The sequence below is a fragment of the Hetaerina americana genome, unplaced genomic scaffold, assembly GCF_022747635.1.
Source record: "Hetaerina americana unplaced genomic scaffold, ioHetAmer1.1.p SCAF_447, whole genome shotgun sequence".
NCBI classification, from domain to species: domain Eukaryota; kingdom Metazoa; phylum Arthropoda; class Insecta; order Odonata; family Calopterygidae; genus Hetaerina; species Hetaerina americana.
This window is the reverse complement of record NW_027287038.1, coordinates 2,948-21,488: the sequence shown is the minus strand read 5'-3', so window position 1 is coordinate 21,488 and position 18,541 is coordinate 2,948. Positions and strand designations below refer to the sequence as shown.

The 18,541-nt window shown below is 54.1% G+C and overlaps 4 non-coding genes and 2 pseudogenes across 4 annotated transcripts; all 6 read right to left on the bottom strand.

Moving 5' to 3' along the window:
* Positions 1-2,745: 2,745 nt before the first annotated feature.
* LOC139693189 (U2 spliceosomal RNA) lies at positions 2,746-2,879 on the bottom strand (annotated as a pseudogene).
* Positions 2,880-4,392: 1,513 nt separating this feature from the next.
* LOC139693171 (U2 spliceosomal RNA) lies at positions 4,393-4,586 on the bottom strand. Its single transcript, XR_011702015.1, has one exon. It is a non-coding gene; the product is annotated as a U2 spliceosomal RNA (small nuclear RNA).
* A 5,254-nt stretch (positions 4,587-9,840) lies between these two features.
* Positions 9,841-9,974, bottom strand: LOC139693187 (U2 spliceosomal RNA; annotated as a pseudogene).
* A 1,513-nt stretch (positions 9,975-11,487) lies between these two features.
* Positions 11,488-11,680, bottom strand: LOC139693151 (U2 spliceosomal RNA). Its single transcript, XR_011701995.1, has one exon. It is a non-coding gene; the product is annotated as a U2 spliceosomal RNA (small nuclear RNA).
* A 1,513-nt stretch (positions 11,681-13,193) lies between these two features.
* LOC139693135 (U2 spliceosomal RNA) lies at positions 13,194-13,386 on the bottom strand. Its single transcript, XR_011701984.1, has one exon. It is a non-coding gene; the product is annotated as a U2 spliceosomal RNA (small nuclear RNA).
* A 1,513-nt stretch (positions 13,387-14,899) lies between these two features.
* On the bottom strand, positions 14,900-15,093 carry LOC139693170 (U2 spliceosomal RNA). Its single transcript, XR_011702014.1, has one exon. It is a non-coding gene; the product is annotated as a U2 spliceosomal RNA (small nuclear RNA).
* Between the last annotated feature and the right edge of the window lie 3,448 nt (positions 15,094-18,541).

Here is an 18,541-nt window from a genome sequence, read left to right as displayed (position 1 = left end):
GTACAGCTTGGCGATGGTGTTGCCAAGCGCTATGGGCCTCCAGTTGCCGATGTCCTGGCGGTCCCCCCCTTTGTGCAGGAGGACAGTCCGAGAGGTTTTCCACGCGGCCGGTGTCCTGGCCTCCTTCAGGCATCTGTTGAAGATAAAAGAGAGAATTCGTCCATGTCTATCGACCGCCCTCAGGTCGCCGTAGGTGAGGCCATCGGGGCCCGGGGCGGTGTTTTTGGTTCTAGACATGCGTCTCGTCACTTCTTCAGGAGTGATCCTTTCGAGGAGCAGTTTCTTCTCGGTCTCCGTCGTGCGACGGTAGACCGAGTCGTCACCCTCGTCCTCCAAGCCCCCCATTCCGACATTCCCGTAGACTTGGCGGAAATGCTTTTCCACTTCCTCCGCGGGAATGTCGCAATAGGGTGACTTATCAGACAGGATGCTCTCCACTGCCCTCCTGGGATGACTCCTGAAGAGTTTCTGTATGTCCGACGCCTTTTTCGCGTCGTAGTCAGCTACTTGTCTGCGTCTTGGTGGTTGTCTGTGCACGACGTTTCGTGGCCGAGGAGCTTCCCCTCCGTCCGCAGGTTTCGCCTCCCTCTTCCTCTCCGCCTGGGTGGTGGCCACCAGATCCTGCACCACGACCTCGAACTCCTCCCATGACTGGCCGGTGGTGCTGGCCAGTCGGTCGAGCCACAGCTTCTCCTTCTGCTGTATCGGTGGCTCGACCTGTCGTGGTGCTCCTTCTGCTGCGTCTGGAGCTGGCGGCGGCGATGTTGCTGCGTCCACAGGCGGCGGTGACCCGGTGTCGTTGAGGTCACCGACTTCGGGAGGCTGCCCCGGCGCCAGGTCTTCGGCCGGAGCGTCAGCTGCTGCGTCTGGATCGGAGGGTTGCGCCTCGGTCACGTTGGGCGGCGTCGTGCATCTAACTGTCTCCTCGATTGCCTCCTGAAGGGGGGCAATCAAGGGGGGAGGTCTCTTGTGGGTCACCATGTGGTTCGCCAACCCGCGACGGGTAGCGCATGCGAAATCGCATGCCCCGCACCGATGCGAGAGTGCAACACGCCCGTCCGCAGCTTTACGTATCCCCCCTTTGAGGCAGGGATGAGTGGACGGCTCGCGGCCGATAGTCCCACCGCAGATGGAGCAGGCGTTCACCGACGTGAGTCGGTGGCCGTGCTGCTCCATCAGGTGCCGGACGAGACTTCTCCGCATCGCCGTCCACTCCGTAGCGCGGAAGGACATGCTGCATCCCACCTCGGTGCAGGTTAACGTATCCGCCACGGGAAAGTAAACCACAAGTTGATTGTCGATTCTCCTGGCCGACACCGCGGTGCCGGTCAGGAGAAGCGCCGGGACCCTGTCAGTCGTTTGGGGGGCGGGGGCAGTCGGGGGAATCGGGGGGGGAGAATCCAGCGCCGGACGTCTGGACGAAGAAGAATCCGGAGGCGTCGTGAAGTCGTCGAGGGAGAGAGGGGAAGAAGAACGGGACTTGGGGGGAGAATAGGTGACGTCCGAGAGCGGGGAGAAGGTCTCAAGGGAAGGCTTTCGGACGCCGGATGGAGAAGAAGAAGAAGAAGAAACGGGGGAGCCATAGTGTATGATTTTCCGCGGGCGACGCGTCCTACGCGCCGAAGCGCTTTCGGACGCGCCGTCCGGTGGTGTATGGGGAGGGGAGGAGTCGGGCTCTGACGCCTCGACTTTCCTCCTCCGCGGAGTGCGAGAGGAGGAGGGGGGGGCGGAGGAACTAGCACGCGATGGTGCTTTTCTAACGGCCCCCGCCCCCCCGTTTTTACGGGGAGGACGTGGGGGCATGGGAGGGCGTTAAGTCATGGCACAAACGGGGCCTGGCGGACGATATTCCACGGCCTGAAGGACCGTGGAACGTTGTTTTGAAAATTGTCCTTTTAAGGACACAAAAAATTCAAAAGATATAAATGCTGAAGGCCAAGGGGGGCGACGGAGGGCTTTTCCGCGGTCTGAGGGACTGCGGAACGAAAATTTTCAAAAATACAAATTTAAATTAAGCGCGTGGCGTCCACCTGAATGAAGTCCAGGCGGCCGCCGAGGGATGGCGCTGAAGGCGCTCAACCCGCTTCTCGGCCCGTATGGGTGGGATCGGGAGGAAATTTGAATTTACCGGGGTTTTGAAATGACGGTTTTGTGGAAGATGAAGTCTTCCACAAATACCGGACGGGGGGGGAGGGGGTCAATCGAACCGATCGGGCGTGAAGCGCGCCGAACGGTCGCTTGACCGGCGTCGCGGCCGAAAAGGAAACCGCGCGCCGTTCAAATCACCCGCTCTGCGCCGATCCGTACGGGATCGACGGAGGGTGCTCCCGGGGGCCCTGAGGGGGTCCGGGGGCCTCGGTGCTCAAGCTACCGGTCCGGAGGGGACCTGGCAGTGCACCGGGGGCCGGGGAACGTCCGGTGCTCAGCCTACCGGTCCTGAAGGGACCCGGCGGTGCACCGGGGGCGGGGGCCTGCGCCGGGCCTTAGGGGCCCGGCGTCGAGCCCGGGGAGGTTATCACCCCAAGTGGGCGTGGGGAACGGTCCGTGAGCGACCGGGGAGCCCTGAGGGGGCGGTGGGTCCCACGGTCCGCCTTGAAGAGGCAATGGACCGTGGGGCCATCGGGGGTCGAAAGAGGGGCTACTGGGCAGAGCAGGCGCCTAGTGTCCTGTTGCCCCTTCCCTCTGGGAGTGTCCCGGGGGGCTTACCGTTGGTCGGGGCCCGTCCGGGATTCCTCAGAGAGGCAAGAAAGGTCCAAAAGCGGTAGATCTGTTCATTTAAAAATTTGAATTTGGCGGGCGAAAAAGAAGAAAGTTAAGGGGATTAAGCTGATAAGAACAGATACTACACTTTGATCTTAGCCATAAGGCCGAGAAGCGATAAGGGAGCCCTTTTCTGCAATATTTACATGTGTAGGGACGACCCCGGAGCACTTGGGGCGGAGGGCGCAGGATTGGCGTAGGCGCCGCGGGGTGGCATTGGTCGGGGAGAATTCGCGTAGGATCCTGCGGGGGTGTTTCCGAAGGCTTCCTTGTTTTCCTGCAGCAAGAAAAGTTTTGGGGGGGCGCGGGGGGCAGGACGGCCGGAGCAATTGCGTCCCCGGAGTCCGGAGGCGAGACAGTAAATTGCAACGCGGAGTCCTTCGCTAGGTCGTGCCATCTCTGTGAGCGACACACGAGACGTATTGCAAGCTCTCTCCCCGCTTCCCGGGAAAGGTCGGGCGCAATTTTCAAACATTCCGAAAATGGAGGGGGGCATCCAGGACGGTAATAAAGGGCCCTTTTCGCCAGTATTCAGTGGTCGACAGTTTTTCGAAAAACGGGCTTCCTCTTCACTTCACTTCCTGTGTGGTAGAGATTTAAAATCGTGTGCTGTTCACTTACTTTGCATTAATCGTCATTAGTAAAAATACGCTTTCCTTATAAATAAATAAATACATAAATTAGGGTTTCTTCAAATATAAACAAATTAGGGTTTTCTTCAAATCGGAGAATAGGAATCGAAAAGGCTGTAAAAAAGTGGCGCTTTCAATTGCACAAGATGGAAAACCAGATTTCTCCATTGTTTATATTTTCCATTTTCTCGAAAAATATCGCGAAAATGGGCATCGATTTCCGCGAAATTCGCAAAAAATTTCTGAAAATTTTTTTGCAAAGATTTTTCCAATTTTTCCCGAGTGCTCGCGATCGGTCGTTTCCTCCGATGTATTGAGTTTCTTTTCCGTTCAATTTTTTTTCATCAAACACACACTCCTTTTACAAGAATTATCTTCGCATAAATTCTGTGGAAAGATTGGTGTTCAAAAACTAAGGTAAAAGAGTGGAACTCGCCTATTTCCGCGAGTCGATTCGCGTCGGGTCGTCTTGAATGACGCTCCTTGCCGGGAGCGCGCGCGCGCCATCTCTTCGGGGGGGGAGGTAAACAGCTGGAAGGAAGGGGCGTCACACGCCAAAGTTTGAAACGTGATCCGGCGCCTCTCTTCAACAGTTGTCGTCGTCTCCAATGATGGAATACTGAGGAGACAAGACGTTGTTGTTGTTGACGTTGCATTGAAAGCAGAAAAAATAATTGCATTATTTTCACAAAATTATATTTATTGTTACACTTACACTTTAAAGTGACGACGACTCTCTTCAGATGGGATTTTTTTTCTTCCCAAGTTTCTCTCCTTTTAATAATTCATTCCTTTTAATACTTCGTTGTGCTGCTTCAATTTGGATTACATTACTTTTGCTCCGCTCGCATGGAATAAAATCGCTTCTCTCCGCGAAAATGCAATTTCGCGAATATTTTTCCAGCCGGATCGCCTGAAATTTGCAAGTGCGAAAATAAATAATTTTCGCGGATCAATTTAAGCTTCAATCTGTTCTCATCAGCTTTTAAGTGGACCTTTTTAATGATGGGCCGATCCCGACGGTACTGCAATGCCGGGCCAACCCGCGGCAGGGATGGAGTAAACTCCGGGTACCCCGCCAATGTCCAAAAATCAGATTAATATTCTGGTCCCGCAATGCGGGACGTATCAGATATTAAGCTGATAAGAACAGATTTAAAATGTTTATTTGAAAATTCTTTCATACAGAGTTTTAAGCAACTTATAATTAATATATAATTTATACATGACCGGCTCCCTCCAAATGAGGGAGCCGGGGAACAAGTCTTTTTGCCCCTTTATTTTGGGGAAATATTATAATAATATAGGCTTCTCGCACGAGTGTTTTTTTTTTATAAAATGTTTTATATGTTTAAGTCTCTCACGGGGAGGGTTTACACTTTTGGGGGGGGCCGTTTATACACCACGGCGTGGCCATTCATACACTATGGCTCATAGAGTAAATAAAAGAGAAAGGGGACAGAGAAAGGTTTTACAATGAAGAAGTATGGAAAGAGGGGGGGAAATGATTTTACACGACTTCACTTTTGTCCTTTCCTTTTCAGCCTCCGGAGCCGTCTTCATACTGTCTATGTCCCGTGATGTGTTCGACGTAGCAGTCCCGGGTCCAGCGGATGACGTCGCTGACCATCAGTCGCCGCATGGTGGTGCAGAATCGTCGAGGTAGGCCCAGGGACTTCAGGACGGGGTCGTTCTGCGAGTCCCACGTCCCCAGGCTTCCCACGACGATGGCGGCGACCGATGACCGGTATCCCTGCTGGCGGATGGTCTCTGCCAGGGCGGCGTACTTCTCCTCCTTCGCGGTCCTGGCTGCCAGCAGAGCTCCCTCGTTGTTCTCGAACGGTACTGCTACGTCGATCAATGTCACAGTCTTGTCGGCCTGGTTAGTTATAACCAGGTCTGGTCTAAGAGTCGAGTCAGTGCCAGGTACTTGTTTGTTGACTCTGATTTCATCGTCACCTTTTCCCCGGCGTCCAATCAGAGCCCTGTGTAGTCGGTCTTGGACAGCATTATGTCTATGCTGCCACGTCCTTGAGTGCATCGTGCAGTGATTAACGACGTGGGGCAGGGTCTCCTCCGCGTAGCCACATCGCCGACACCGCTTGTCCCCGTTGGTTTCCCAACGGCGACAGGCATTGAGCGGGAGCAGATCGAGCCGAGCCCTAAAGATGAACCTCCAATCACAAAACCTGGTGTATCTCCCTCCTGCCAGGAAGTGATTGGAGGCTTCAGATTTCGCCGAGGCACGAATGACTTTCCCTTGATCGGGCTTGGCGCTTACCTTGTTCAGGTAGTAGCGCCGCACCGCGATCTTCAGGGCACCCGTCAGTTGCCTTACGGCCTTCGGAGGAACCCTGATGAAGGGGGGGCGGTCTTCAGCCCCGTCATTCATGTCCCGGAACGAAATCTGCATCTCCCTTAGCTCGTCCGACCATCTCCAGCTCAAGCCTATGCGCGCGGCGATACGGCGTGACGCGGAGCGAACCTGCGTGAAGAGGGAACTGAAGTCGCCGCTTTCCCTTCCAAAGTCATCCCGCAGACTACCACTAAGGTATTCTGCGAGATCACCGGTGGTTGGCGGTCTCCTCAGCTTCCTCCGCACTACCTCCTTCAGGCGACCCCAGGCGAGCACTCTCACGTTGGGGTCACGGGAATGGAGGAGTCGATATCCCTGCACGATGGTCAATATGTCAGTCAAGTCGGAAAGAGGGAGAAGACCTGCGCCGCCGTGTTGATGGCCAATGAAGACCATCTCAGGCGATGCCCTTTTGGGCAAATGGAGCCAGCCCTTTGCGCAGGCCTTCAGCCTCTTGTCGATGTCGGTCAAGTTTTTCTTTTTAACATTACCAGCCCGCAAGATGAATTCCAGCCTGGGCAGAAGGAAGATGTTGGTCGCGGCGATCTTCTGCCACGGGGCGAGGAGTGACTCGTCGATCTTCTTGACGTCCTCGCCCAAGCGCACCAGGTCCTCCTCGGGGGTCTGGTCCACGTGGAACCCGAACGGGACCCCGAGGTACCGGTACGCTTCGCCGTCCTTCAGGCTGGAAATGGCCGCCCCCTGGATGGTGAGTTGGGACGGCTGCACGGGCTGGTTTGCTGCAAAGTTGAGGTCCAGCGTTGCGCACTTGCTTGGCTTGAACTGTAGACCTGCAGCGGTCGCCTCTTCTCCCGCGATGTTCAGCAGGCGCTGCAGGTGCTCCTGGTCCCGGGCCACCAGCACCAAGTCGTCCGCGTAGGCCAGGATGGCGATGTTTTGCCCCTGGACGACGACTCCGGACTTGCCTGCCTCACCAGCGACCGCCCGTATCACCGGCTCCATTCCCAAGTTGAAAATGGTCGGTGATAACGGGCACCCCTGCTTGACACCGGCGCAGATGTCGATGACGCCGGTGTCGCCGCTGGTCGTCTTCACGACCGTGGAGCCCTTCTGCAACTCCTCCACGGTCCTCCTCATCTCCTCAGGCAAGTCCATCCTCCTCAGGGTGTTCTGGAGGTGTTGGTGCGGGATGGACCCGAACGCGTTCCGTAGGTCAAGCCAAGCCAGTGCGATTCGGGAACGTCTGCGTCTCATTTCGTCAACAGCTGCCTGAAGGGTGAAATTGTGCTCGTGGCACCCCTCGAACTCCCGGAAGCCCTTTTGAGCCGGGTGCATCTTCTTCCCGCTGACCGCCCAAGATAGTATGCGGTCAGCAAGCACCCCGGCGTACAGCTTGGCGATGGTGTTGCCAAGCGCTATGGGCCTCCAGTTGCCGATGTCCTGGCGGTCCCCCCCTTTGTGCAGGAGGACAGTCCGAGAGGTCTTCCACGCGGCCGGTGTCCTGGCCTCCTTCAGGCATCTGTTGAAGATAAAAGAGAGAATTCGTCCATGTCTATCGACCGCCCTCAGGTCGCCGTAGGTGAGGCCATCGGGGCCCGGGGCGGTGTTCTTGGTTCTAGACATGCGTCTCGTCACTTCCTCAGGAGTGATCCTTTCGAGGAGCAGTTTCTTCTCGGTCTCCGTCGTGCGACGGTAGACCGAGTCGTCACCCTCGTCCTCCAAGCCCCCCATCCCGACATTCCCGTAGACTTGGCGGAAATGCTTTTCCACCTCCTCCGCGGGAATGTCGCAATAGGGTGACTTATCGGACAGGATGCTCTCCACTGCCCTCCTGGGATGACTCCTGAAGAGTTTCTGTATGTCCGACGCCTTTTTCGCGTCGTAGTCAGCTACTTGTCTGCGTCTTGGTGGTTGTCTGTGCACGACGTTTCGTGGCCGAGGAGCTTCCCCTCCGTCCGCAGGTTTCGCCTCCCTCTTCCTCTCCGCCTGGGTGGTGGCCACCAGATCCTGCACCACGACCTCGAACTCCTCCCATGACTGGCCGGATGTGCTGGCCAGTCGGTCGAGCCACAGCTTCTCCTTCTGCTGTATCGGTGGCTCGACCTGTCGTGGTGCTCCTTCTGCTGCGTCTGGAGCTGGCGGCGGCGATGTTGCTGCGTCCACAGGCGGCGGTGACCCGGTGTCGTTAAGGTCACCGACTTCAGGAGGCTGCCCCGGCGCCAGGTCTTCGGCCGGAGCGTCTGCTGCTGCGTCTGGATCGGAGGGTTGCGCCTCGGTCACGTTGGGCGGCGTCGTGCATCTAACTGTCTCCTCGATTGCCTCCTGAAGGGGGGCAATCAAGGGGGGAGGTCTCTTGTGGGTCACCATGTGGTTCGCAAGCCCGCGACGGGTAGCGCATGCGAAATCGCATGCCCCGCACCGATGCGAGAGTGCAACACGTCCGTCCGCAGCCTTACGTATCCCCCCTTTGAGGCAGGGATGAGTGGACGGCTTGCGGCCGATAGTCCCACCGCAGATGGAGCAGGCGTTCACCGACGTGAGTCGGTGGCCGTGCTGCTCCATCAGGTGCCGGACGAGACTTCTCCGCATCGCCGTCCACTCCGTAGCGCGGAAGGACATGCTGCATCCCACCTCGGTGCAGGTTAACGTGTCCGCCACGGGAAAGTAAACCACAAGTTGATTGTCGATTCTCCTGGCCGACACCGCGGTGCCGGTCAGGAGAAGCGCCGGGACCCTGTCAGTCGTTTGGGGGGCGGGGGCAGTCGGGGGAATCGGGGGGGGAGAATCCAGCGCCGGACGTCTGGACGAAGAAGAATCCGGAGGCGTCGTGAAGTCGTCGAGGGAGAGAGGGGAAGAAGAACGGGACTTGGGGGGAGAATAGGTGACGTCCGAGAGCGGGGAGAAGGTCTCAAGGGAAGGCTTTCGGACGCCGGATGGAGAAGAAGAAGAAGAAGAAACGGGGGAGCCATAGTGTATGATTTTCCGCGGGCGACGCGTCCTACGCGCCGAAGCGCTTTCGGACGCGCCGTCCGGTGGTGTATGGGGAGGGGAGGAGTCGGGCTCTGACGCCTCGACTTTCCTCCTCCGCGGAGTGCGAGAGGAGGAGGGGGGGGCGGAGGAACTAGCACGCGATGGTGCTTTTCTAACGGCCCCCGCCCCCCCGTTTTTACGGGGAGGACGTGGGGGCATGGGAGGGCGTTAAGTCATGGCACAAACGGGGCCTGGCGGACGATATTCCACGGCCTGAAGGACCGTGGAACGTTGTTTTGAAAATTGTCCTTTTAAGGACACAAAAAAATTCAAAAGATATAAATGCTGAAGGCCAAGGGGGGCGACGGAGGGCTTTTCCGCGGTCTGAGGGACTGCGGAACGAAAATTTTCAAAAATACAAATTTAAATTAAGCGCGTGGCGTCCACCTGACTGAAGTCCAGGCGGCCGCCGAGGGATGGCGCTGAAGGCGCTCAACCCGCTTCTCGGCCCGTATGGGTGGGATCGGGAGGAAATTTGAATTTACCGGGGTTTTGAAATGACGGTTTTGTGGAAGATGAAGTCTTCCACAAATACCGGACGGGGGGGAGGGGGTCAATCGAACCGATCGGGCGTGAAGCGCGCCGAACGGTCGCTTGACCGGCGTCGCGGCCGAAAAGGAAACCGCGCGCCGTTCAAATCACCCGCTCTGCGCCGATCCGTACGGGATCGACGGAGGGTGCTCCCGGGGGCCCTGAGGGGGTCCGGGGGCCTCGGTGCTCAAGCTACCGGTCCGGAGGGGACCTGGCAGTGCACCGGGGGCCGGGGAACGTCCGGTGCTCAGCCTACCGGTCCTGAAGGGACCCGGCGGTGCACCGGGGGCGGGGGCCTGCGCCGGGCCTTAGGGGCCCGGCGTCGAGCCCGGGGAGGTTATCACCCCAAGTGGGCGTGGGGAACGGTCCGTGAGCGACCGGGGAGCCCTGAGGGGGCGGTGGGTCCCACGGTCCGCCTTGAAGAGGCAATGGACCGTGGGGCCATCGGGGGTCGAAAGAGGGGCTACTGGGCAGAGCAGGCGCCTAGTGTCCTGTTGCCCCTTCCCTCTGGGAGTGTCCCGGGGGGCTTACCGTTGGTCGGGGCCCGTCCGGGATTCCTCAGAGAGGCTAGAAAGGTCCAAAAGCGGTAGATCTGTTCATTTAAAAATTTGAATTTGGCGGGCGAAAAAGAAGAAAGTTAAGGGGATTAAGCTGATAAGAACAGATACTACACTTTGATCTTAGCCATAAGGCCGAGAAGCGATAAGGGAGCCCTTTTCTGCAATATTTACATGTGTAGGGACGACCCCGGAGCACTTGGGGCGGAGGGCGCAGGATTGGCGTAGGCGCCGCGGGGTGGCATTGGTCGGGGAGAATTCGCGTAGGATCCTGCGGGGGTGTTTCCGAAGGCTTCCTTGTTTTCCTGCAGCAAGAAAAGTTTTGGGGGGGCGCGGGGGGCAGGACGGCCGGAGCAATTGCGTCCCCGGAGTCCGGAGGCGAGACAGTAAATTGCAACGCGGAGTCCTTCGCTAGGTCGTGCCATCTCTGTGAGCGACACACGAGACGTATTGCAAGCTCTCTCCCCGCTTCCCGGGAAAGGTCGGGCGCAATTTTCAAACATTCCGAAAATGGAGGGGGGCATCCAGGACGGTAATAAAGGGCCCTTTTCGCCAGTATTCAGTGGTCGACAGTTTTTCGAAAAACGGGCTTCCTCTTCACTTCACTTCCTGTGTGGTAGAGATTTAAAATCGTGTGCTGTTCACTTACTTTGCATTAATCGTCATTAGTAAAAATACGCTTTCCTTATAAATAAATAAATACATAAATTAGGGTTTCTTCAAATATAAACAAATTAGGGTTTTCTTCAAATCGGAGAATAGGAATCGAAAAGGCTGTAAAAAAGTGGCGCTTTCAATTGCACAAGATGGAAAACCAGATTTCTCCATTGTTTATATTTTCCATTTTCTCGAAAAATATCGCGAAAATGGGCATCGATTTCCGCGAAATTCGCAAAAAATTTCTGAAAATTTTTTTGCAAAGATTTTTCCAATTTTTCCCGAGTGCTCGCGATCGGTCGTTTCCTCCGATGTATTGAGTTTCTTTTCCGTTCAATTTTTTTTCATCAAACACACACTCCTTTTACAAGAATTATCTTCGCATAAATTCTGTGGAAAGATTGGTGTTCAAAAACTAAGGTAAAAGAGTGGAACTCGCCTATTTCCGCGAGTCGATTCGCGTCGGGTCGTCTTGAATGACGCTCCTTGCCGGGAGCGCGCGCGCGCCATCTCTTCGGGGGGGGAGGTAAACAGCTGGAAGGAAGGGGCGTCACACGCCAAAGTTTGAAACGTGATCCGGCGCCTCTCTTCAACAGTTGTCGTCGTCTCCAATGATGGAATACTGAGGAGACAAGACGTTGTTGTTGTTGACGTTGCATTGAAAGCAGAAAAAATAATTGCATTATTTTCACAAAATTATATTTATTGTTACACTTACACTTTAAAGTGACGACGACTCTCTTCAGATGGGATTTTTTTTCTTCCCAAGTTTCTCTCCTTTTAATAATTCATTCCTTTTAATACTTCGTTGTGCTGCTTCAATTTGGATTACATTACTTTTGCTCCGCTCGCATGGAATAAAATCGCTTCTCTCCGCGAAAATGCAATTTCGCGAATATTTTTCCAGCCGGATCGCCTGAAATTTGCAAGTGCGAAAATAAATAATTTTCGCGGATCAATTTAAGCTTCAATCTGTTCTCATCAGCTTTTAAGTGGACCTTTTTAATGATGGGCCGATCCCGACGGTACTGCAATGCCGGGCCAACCCGCGGCAGGGATGGAGTAAACTCCGGGTACCCCGCCAATGTCCAAAAATCAGATTAATATTCTGGTCCCGCAATGCGGGACGTATCAGATATTAAGCTGATAAGAACAGATACTACACTTTGATCTTAGCCATAAGGCCGAGAAGCGATAAGGGAGCCCTTTTCTGCAATATTTACATGTGTAGGGACGACCCCGGAGCACTTGGGGCGGAGGGCGCAGGATTGGCGTAGGCGCCGCGGGGTGGCATTGGTCGGGGAGAATTCGCGTAGGATCCTGCGGGGGTGTTTCCGAAGGCTTCCTTGTTTTCCTGCAGCAAGAAAAGTTTTGGGGGGGGCGCGGGGGGCAGGACGGCCGGAGCAATTGCGTCCCCGGAGTCCGGAGGCGAGACAGTAAATTGCAACGCGGAGTCCTTCGCTAGGTCGTGCCATCTCTGTGAGCGACACACGAGACGTATTGCAAGCTCTCTCCCCGCTTCCCGGGAAAGGTCGGGCGCAATTTTCAAACATTCCGAAAATGGAGGGGGGCATCCAGGACGGTAATAAAGGGCCCTTTTCGCCAGTATTCAGTGGTCGACAGTTTTTCGAAAAACGGGCTTCCTCTTCACTTCACTTCCTGTGTGGTAGAGATTTAAAATCGTGTGCTGTTCACTTACTTTGCATTAATCGTCATTAGTAAAAATACGCTTTCCTTATAAATAAATAAATACATAAATTAGGGTTTCTTCAAATATAAACAAATTAGGGTTTTCTTCAAATCGGAGAATAGGAATCGAAAAGGCTGTAAAAAAGTGGCGCTTTCAATTGCACAAGATGGAAAACCAGATTTCTCCATTGTTTATATTTTCCATTTTCTCGAAAAATATCGCGAAAATGGGCATCGATTTCCGCGAAATTCGCAAAAAATTTCTGAAAATTTTTTTGCAAAGATTTTTCCAATTTTTCCCGAGTGCTCGCGATCGGTCGTTTCCTCCGATGTATTGAGTTTCTTTTCCGTTCAATTTTTTTTCATCAAACACACACTCCTTTTACAAGAATTATCTTCGCATAAATTCTGTGGAAAGATTGGTGTTCAAAAACTAAGGTAAAAGAGTGGAACTCGCCTATTTCCGCGAGTCGATTCGCGTCGGGGTCGTCTTGAATGACGCTCCTTGCCGGGAGCGCGCGCGCGCCATCTCTTCGGGGGGGGAGGTAAACAGCTGGAAGGAAGGGGCGTCACACGCCAAAGTTTGAAACGTGATCCGGCGCCTCTCTTCAACAGTTGTCGTCGTCTCCAATGATGGAATACTGAGGAGACAAGACGTTGTTGTTGTTGACGTTGCATTGAAAGCAGAAAAAATAATTGCATTATTTTCACAAAATTATATTTATTGTTACACTTACACTTTAAAGTGACGACGACTCTCTTCAGATGGGATTTTTTTTCTTCCCAAGTTTCTCTCCTTTTAATAATTCATTCCTTTTAATACCGTTGTGCTGCTTCAATTTGGATTACATTACTTTTGCTCCGCTCGCATGGAATAAAATCGCTTCTCTCCGCGAAAATGCAATTTCGCGAATATTTTTCCAGCCGGATCGCCTGAAATTTGCAAGTGCGAAAATAAATAATTTTCGCGGATCAATTTAAGCTTCAATCTGTTCTCATCAGCTTTTAAGTGGACCTTTTTAATGATGGGCCGATCCCGACGGTACTGCAATGCCGGGCCAACCCGCGGCAGGGATGGAGTAAACTCCGGGTACCCCGCCAATGTCCAAAAATCAGATTAATATTCTGGTCCCGCAATGCGGGACGTATCAGATATTAAGCTGATAAGAACAGATACTACACTTTGATCTTAGCCATAAGGCCGAGAAGCGATAAGGGAGCCCTTTTCTGCAATATTTACATGTGTAGGGACGACCCCGGAGCACTTGGGGCGGAGGGCGCAGGATTGGCGTAGGCGCCGCGGGGTGGCATTGGTCGGGGAGAATTCGCGTAGGATCCTGCGGGGGTGTTTCCGAAGGCTTCCTTGTTTTCCTGCAGCAAGAAAAGTTTTGGGGGGGCGCGGGGGGCAGGACGGCCGGAGCAATTGCGTCCCCGGAGTCCGGAGGCGAGACAGTAAATTGCAACGCGGAGTCCTTCGCTAGGTCGTGCCATCTCTGTGAGCGACACACGAGACGTATTGCAAGCTCTCTCCCCGCTTCCCGGGAAAGGTCGGGCGCAATTTTCAAACATTCCGAAAATGGAGGGGGGCATCCAGGACGGTAATAAAGGGCCCTTTTCGCCAGTATTCAGTGGTCGACAGTTTTTCGAAAAACGGGCTTCCTCTTCACTTCACTTCCTGTGTGGTAGAGATTTAAAATCGTGTGCTGTTCACTTACTTTGCATTAATCGTCATTAGTAAAAATACGCTTTCCTTATAAATAAATAAATACATAAATTAGGGTTTCTTCAAATATAAACAAATTAGGGTTTTCTTCAAATCGGAGAATAGGAATCGAAAAGGCTGTAAAAAAGTGGCGCTTTCAATTGCACAAGATGGAAAACCAGATTTCTCCATTGTTTATATTTTCCATTTTCTCGAAAAATATCGCGAAAATGGGCATCGATTTCCGCGAAATTCGCAAAAAATTTCTGAAAATTTTTTTGCAAAGATTTTTCCAATTTTTCCCGAGTGCTCGCGATCGGTCGTTTCCTCCGATGTATTGAGTTTCTTTTCCGTTCAATTTTTTTTCATCAAACACACACTCCTTTTACAAGAATTATCTTCGCATAAATTCTGTGGAAAGATTGGTGTTCAAAAACTAAGGTAAAAGAGTGGAACTCGCCTATTTCCGCGAGTCGATTCGCGTCGGGTCGTCTTGAATGACGCTCCTTGCCGGGAGCGCGCGCGCGCCATCTCTTCGGGGGGGGAGGTAAACAGCTGGAAGGAAGGGGCGTCACACGCCAAAGTTTGAAACGTGATCCGGCGCCTCTCTTCAACAGTTGTCGTCGTCTCCAATGATGGAATACTGAGGAGACAAGACGTTGTTGTTGTTGACGTTGCATTGAAAGCAGAAAAAATAATTGCATTATTTTCACAAAATTATATTTATTGTTACACTTACACTTTAAAGTGACGACGACTCTCTTCAGATGGGATTTTTTTTCTTCCCAAGTTTCTCTCCTTTTAATAATTCATTCCTTTTAATACTTCGTTGTGCTGCTTCAATTTGGATTACATTACTTTTGCTCCGCTCGCATGGAATAAAATCGCTTCTCTCCGCGAAAATGCAATTTCGCGAATATTTTTCCAGCCGGATCGCCTGAAATTTGCAAGTGCGAAAATAAATAATTTTCGCGGATCAATTTAAGCTTCAATCTGTTCTCATCAGCTTTTAAGTGGACCTTTTTAATGATGGGCCGATCCCGACGGTACTGCAATGCCGGGCCAACCCGCGGCAGGGATGGAGTAAACTCCGGGTACCCCGCCAATGTCCAAAAATCAGATTAATATTCTGGTCCCGCAATGCGGGACGTATCAGATATTAAGCTGATAAGAACAGATTTAAAATGTTTATTTGAAAATTCTTTCATACAGAGTTTTAAGCAACTTATAATTAATATATAATTTATACATGACCGGCTCCCTCCAAATGAGGGAGCCGGGGAACAAGTCTTTTTGCCCCTTTGTTTTGGGGAAATATTATAATAATATAGGCTTCTCGCACGAGTGTTTTTTTTTATAAAATGTTTTATATGTTTAAGTCTCTCACGGGGAGGGTTTACACTTTTGGGGGGGGCCGTTTATACACCACGGCGTGGCCATTCATACACTATGGCTCATAGAGTAAATAAAAGAGAAAGGGGACAGAGAAAGGTTTTACAATGAAGAAGTATGGAAAGAGGGGGGGAAATGATTTTACACGACTTCACTTTTGTCCTTTCCTTTTCAGCCTCCGGAGCCGTCTTCATACTGTCTATGTCCCGTGATGTGTTCGACGTAGCAGTCCCGGGTCCAGCGGATGACGTCGCTGACCATCAGTCGCCGCATGGTGGTGCAGAATCGTCGAGGTAGGCCCAGGGACTTCAGGACGGGGTCGTTCTGCGAGTCCCACGTCCCCAGGCTTCCCACGACGATGGCGGCGACCGATGACCGGTATCCCTGCTGGCGGATGGTCTCTGCCAGGGCGGCGTACTTCTCCTCCTTCGCGGTCCTGGCTGCCAGCAGAGCTCCCTCGTTGTTCTCGAACGGCACTGCTACGTCGATCAATGTCACAGTCTTGTCGGCCTGGTTAGTTATAACCAGGTCTGGTCTAAGAGTCGAGTCAGTGCCAGGTACTTGTTTGTTGACTCTGATTTCATCGTCACCTTTTCCCCGGCGTCCAATCAGAGCCCTGTGTAGTCGGTCTTGGACAGCATTATGTCTATGCTGCCACGTCCTTGAGTGCATCGTGCAGTGATTAACGACGTGGGGCAGGGTCTCCTCCGCGTAGCCACATCGCCGACACCGCTTGTCCCCGTTGGTTTCCCAACGGCGACAGGCATTGAGCGGGAGCAGATCGAGCCGAGCCCTAAAGATGAACCTCCAATCACAAAACCTGGTGTATCTCCCTCCTGCCAGGAAGTGATTGGAGGCTTCAGATTTCGCCGAGGCACGAATGACTTTCCCTTGATCGGGCTTGGCGCTTACCTTGTTCAGGTAGTAGCGCCGCACCGCGATCTTCAGGGCACCCGTCAGTTGCCTTACGGCCTTCGGAGGAACCCTGATGAAGGGGGGGCGGTCTTCAGCCCCGTCATTCATGTCCCGGAACGAAATCTGCATCTCCCTTAGCTCGTCCGACCATCTCCAGCTCAAGCCTATGCGCGCGGCGATACGGCGTGACGCGGAGCGAACCTGCGTGAAGAGGGAACTGAAGTCGCCGCTTTCCCTTCCAAAGTCATCCCGTAGACTACCGCTAAGGTACTCCGCGAGATCACCGGTGGTTGGCGGTCTCCTCAGCTTCCTCCGCACTACCTCCTTCAGGCGACCCCAGGCGAGCACTCTCACGTTGGGGTCACGGGAATGGAGGAGTCGATATCCCTGCACGATGGTCAATATGTCAGTCAAGTCGGAAAGAGGGAGAAGACCTGCGCCGCCGTGTTGATGGCCAATGAAGACCATCTCAGGCGATGCCCTTTTGGGCAAATGGAGCCAGCCCTTTGCGCAGGCCTTCAGCCTCTTGTCGATGTCAGTCAAGTTCTTCTTTTTAACGTTACCAGCCCGCAAGATGAATTCCAGCCTGGGCAGAAGGAAGATGTTGGTCGCGGCGATCTTCTGCCACGGGGCGAGGAGTGACTCGTCGATCTTCTTGACGTCCTCGCCCAAGCGCACCAGGTCCTCCTCGGGGGTCTGGTCCACATGGAACCCGAACGGGACCCCGAGGTACCGGTACGCTTCGCCGTCCTTCAGGCTGGAAATGGCCGCCCCCTGGATGGTGAGTTGGGACGGCTGCACGGGCTGGTTGGTTGAAAAGTTGAGGTCCAGCGTTGCGCACTTGCTTGGCTTGAACTGTAGACCTGCAGCGGTCGCCTCTTCTCCCGCGATGTTCAGCAGGCGCTGCAGGTGCTCCTGGTCCCGGGCCACCAGCACCAAGTCGTCCGCGTAGGCCAGGATGGCGATGTTCTGCCCCTGGACGACGACTCCGGACTTGCCTGCCTCACCAGCGACCGCCCGTATCACCGGCTCCATTCCCAAGTTGAAAATGGTCGGTGATAACGGGCACCCCTGCTTGACACCGGCGCAGATGTCGATGACGCCGGTGTCGCCGCTGGCCGTCTTCACGACCGTGGAGCCCTTCTGCAACTCCTCCACGGTCCTCCTCATCTCCTCAGGCAAGTCCATCCTCCTCAAGGTGTTCTGGAGGTGTTGGTGCGGGATGGACCCGAACGCGTTCCGTAGATCAAGCCAAGCCAGTGCGATTCGGGAACGTCTGCGTCTCATTTCGTCAACAGCTGCCTGAAGGGTGAAGTTGTGCTCGTGGCACCCCTCGAACTCCCGGAAGCCCTTTTGAGCCGGGTGCATCTTCTTCCCGCTGACCGCCCAAGATAGTATGCGGTCAGCAAGCACCCCGGCGTACAGCTTGGCGATGGTGTTGCCAAGCGCTATGGGCCTCCAGTTGCCGATGTCCTGGCGGTCCCCCCCTTTGTGCAGGAGGACAGTCCGAGAGGTTTTCCACGCGGCCGGTGTCCTGGCCTCCTTCAGGCATCTGTTGAAGATAAAAGAGAGAATTCGTCCATGTCTATCGACCGCCCTCAGGTCGCCGTAGGTGAGGCCATCGGGGCCCGGGGCGGTGTTTTTGGTTCTAGACATGCGTCTCGTCACTTCTTCAGGAGTGATCCTTTCGAGGAGCAGTTTCTTCTCGGTCTCCGTCGTGCGACGGTAGACCGAGTCGTCACCCTCGTCCTCCAAGCCCCCCATTCCGACATTCCCGTAGACTTGGCGGAAATGCTTTTCCACTTCCTCCGCGGGAATGTCGCAATAGGGTGACTTATCAGACAGGATGCTCTCCACTGCCCTCCTGGGATGACTCCTGAAGAGTTTCTGTATGTCCGACGCCTTTTTCGCGTCGTAGTCAGCTACTTGTCTGCGTCTTGGTGGTTGTCTGTGCACGACGTTTCGTGGCCGAGGAGCTTCCCCTCCGTCCGCAGGTTTCGCCTCCCTCTTCCTCTCCGCCTGGGTGGTGGCCACCAGATCCTGCACCACGACCTCGAACTCCTCCCATGACTGGCCGGTGGTGCTGGCCAGTCGGTCGAGCCACAGCTTCTCCTTCTGCTGTATCGGTGGCTCGACCTGTCGTGGTGCTCCTTCTGCTGCGTCTGGAGCTGGCGGCGGCGATGTTGCTGCGTCCACAGGCGGCGGTGACCCGGTGTCGTTGAGGTCACCGACTTCGGGAGGCTGCCCCGGCGCCAGGTCTTCGGCCGGAGCGTCAGCTGCTGCGTCTGGATCGGAGGGTTGCGCCTCGGTCACGTTGGGCGGCGTCGTGCATCTAACTGTCTCCTCGATTGCCTCCTGA